Source organism: Sminthopsis crassicaudata, chromosome 1 (assembly GCF_048593235.1).
Source record: "Sminthopsis crassicaudata isolate SCR6 chromosome 1, ASM4859323v1, whole genome shotgun sequence".
Lineage (NCBI taxonomy): Eukaryota > Metazoa > Chordata > Mammalia > Dasyuromorphia > Dasyuridae > Sminthopsis > Sminthopsis crassicaudata.
In genome coordinates this window covers 20,553,496-20,556,555 of record NC_133617.1, presented here as the reverse complement: position 1 = coordinate 20,556,555, position 3,060 = coordinate 20,553,496, and the positions used below count along the sequence as shown (strand labels likewise).

Sequence of the window (3,060 nt, the reverse complement as noted above, 5' to 3'; positions counted from 1 at the left end):
ATCAGCAACCAAGCAAGGGAACAAGGGATCAATGAGGGAGTGAATGAGAGCTGAGGTCAAGGCAATGAATGTGGATTTTTTTTTTCTGAAAGTAAGAGAAAGGAGAGTAATTCAAGGAAGTCAAGTAAAAAAATTTTTTTTAAATAGGAGAAATCTGGCCATGTTTTAAGGCAATAGGGAAAGAAGTGGAAGTGATTGAAGAGTGAAATCTCTTTGAAGGATGATGTGAATCAAGGGCCTCTACTGAGGGAAAAAAGTGACAGAGTGATTTGAGATGGCTTGTGAGGAGTACAGAGGGAATCTGGGCAGAGTCAAGGAAGTGAGACAATGAGAACCCATAACTAACTGACTTTGTATCTGATCAGAAGAGAAGTGATTTCCTCTTCGGGCATTTAGCAAGCCATGAGTAGAAATAAAGACTGGTGGTGGTTAACCAAAGGTTGGGATTTGGAAAGTGATGAGCAGGAGGAAAATGAGGTTAAAACAGTGATGGCTGGGAAATACAGCTAGGGAGAGTCGGGAATTTCAACAATCTTGATCCTAGAAACAAACACTAGGTGGTGATACATGGAAAGTGTGACTTCCTTTTGGGATTTGGAAAGGGATGAGCAGGGTCATCACAATCAGAAGTAAAGTTCAACTGGTCAAAACTTTAGAAGGGAGAAAAATGGGGAATTTCAACGTTCTTGATCCTAGAAACAAACACTAGGTGGTGATGTATGGCAAGTATGACCTCCTTCATTTGTGGCTATATGGCTGCCAGGAAAGTTGAGGTTTTGAACTTGGAGATCCCCAAATAGAAGGGCAGGGCTGAATTGGGGAGGACAGCTGCTGAGTTTTGAGCAAGGAGGAAGTGAGATCCTTGGTTTGGTTTTAGTAGGTAAGTCACCAAGATCCAGATAGGGTGTTAGGTCTGGATGGACATGAATCTTTTTTCTCTCTTTTTAAAGCTTTTTATTTTTGAAACATATGCAGAGTTTTCAACATTCACCCTTGAAAAACCGTGTGTTTTAAAAAAAATTTTCCCTCCTTTCTCCCTGCCCCCTCCCCTAGACAGCAAGCAATTCAATACATGATAAATATCTGCAATTCCTCTATGTATTTCCACATTTATCATGCTGTATATATGTTTGGAAAAATAATTTTAATTTTCAAAATATATACAAACATGGTTTTTAACATTCACCCCGCAAAATCCTGTTTCAAGTTTTTTTCTCTCTCTTCCCCACTTCCCACCCCAACAGCAAGTAATCCAATATAGATTAAACATGCAATTTCTTTATACATATTTCCACATTTATCATGCTACACCATAAAAATCAGATCAAAGAGGAAAAAATGAGAAAGATGACAAAAAAGCAAGCAAACAACAAAAGTGAAACTATGTTGTGATCCACCTGACGGAGGTGAACCCTAAAACTCTGTCCCCTTTAATCTGTAAAAGAAGGTGATTTGGGGTCTCAGGCTCTCAAAACCCTGGGAAAAGCATATCTGTCCCAGACAAGTCCTTCCCAAGTCTTGGTCAGATCACCCTCCATTGAAACTGAGATCTTTTGGGGGTGGCCCGGATCCCCTTCGGGGAATTCCCAGACTTTCAAACTTTCCCAAACTTCCCAAAGCTTTCAAACTCGCCGTTAAGTGATTTTCTTCAACTGGAGATCTCTGCCTGAAGGTTGGCTACTGATTAGCCCAGACAGCTCCCGGCCCAGGCTATTAACCCACCTTTGCCAAATATCTAAGGAGGAGTTTTGCCCGCTAAGAACGGCTTCCTCCTGGTGAACAGTGAAATTCCCTTTTCTGCCACTCAGATTCCGGGTTTGTGAATTGTTTTGCGTTGGCCATGCACCTACCGGAGGGGATTCCCAGCCCAGTGCTCGCCCCTGATCACACCCACGGTCCTCTCTCTGGGATCTCTCCATTAAATCCATTGGAACTGGCCTGAATCACCTCATTGTGGAAAAGAGTCCCGTCCCTCAGAATTGATCATCATGTAGTATTGTTGTTGAAATATACAACGATCTCCCGGTCCTGCTCATTTCACTCCGCATCAGTTCCTGTCAGTCTCTCCAAGACTCTGTATTCATCCTGCTGCTGGTTAATTACAGAACAATAATATTCCATAACCTTCGTGTCCCATGACTGATGCATGTCTAGTGGTAGAACTGATGGGAGAATCCCCTCTGGCAGGAGACACGGGTCCAACCTGAAAAGTCTAAAGCACAAAAAGGATTTTATTGAGTTTTTATTTTTATTGAATTTTAATGCTGAGAAGCAGCTTTGCCAGGAAGGCCAACTCCTCAGTGGCAAGGTCCTGTCAGAGAAATGACAAAAGGTGATCACTGAGAAGGTCTTCACCGCAGGCAGGAGTCCCCATAGGCCTCTGCGCCCGAGTCAGGGAGGAGCTGTGCTGGGACAGGCTGCCTCTCCTCTCACTGGTAGTGGGCCTCTGGTGAATTTCATGGAACAGAGATCGCCCCCTCCCCCTCCGTGACCCCGTTTTTGGGGCTTTTTTGGCAAAGGAGCCGTTTGCCATTTCCTTCTCCGGCTCATTTTATAGATAAGTAAACTGAGGGAAACTCGCCAAGAATTAAGGGTCCGTGTGCCAGGGATTGTGCTACGTACCCGCTGTACAAATATCTTGCCACAGTCTTGGAAGGTAAAGGCTATTGTCCACCTCTGTTTTACAGAAGAAACAGATCGTGGCTTGCTTCGAGTCACCAAACTGGTTATAGCGGGAGGCTGCACCTGGGAGGGAGTTAAAGAAGGTGGGAATCTATGCAAATATAGAATTTATTTATATATGCAAATTTAATATATGCAAAGTGTTTTGCAAATCTCAAAGCCGGGTTTTAAATGTTCTTCTGTGGATGGTCCCTTTGCCAACAGGAAAGCGCCAGGTGAGTTAGCGTGGTCTGGGGGCTTCCTCTCCCGCGGTCCGTCTACTGGGAGGGCGGGGGGAGGGGGAATGGGCGCGAAGAGCGCCGGTGCGGCCCCGCCTCCAAGGAGAATACCTCCTTCCTCTGTGGGGTGGAGTCTGGCGTGGGGGGCGTGTCCGGACTC

General features: G+C 44.9%; 1 long non-coding RNA gene across 1 annotated transcript; it reads right to left on the bottom strand.

The window, feature by feature from the left end:
• Positions 1-1,125: 1,125 nt before the first annotated feature.
• Positions 1,126-2,751, bottom strand: LOC141558606 (uncharacterized). The gene is made up of 2 exons (XR_012487102.1): positions 2,623-2,751; positions 1,126-2,311 (listed from the first exon to the last, which is right to left on the bottom strand). It is a non-coding gene; the product is annotated as an uncharacterized LOC141558606 (long non-coding RNA).
• Positions 2,752-3,060: the final 309 nt, after the last annotated feature.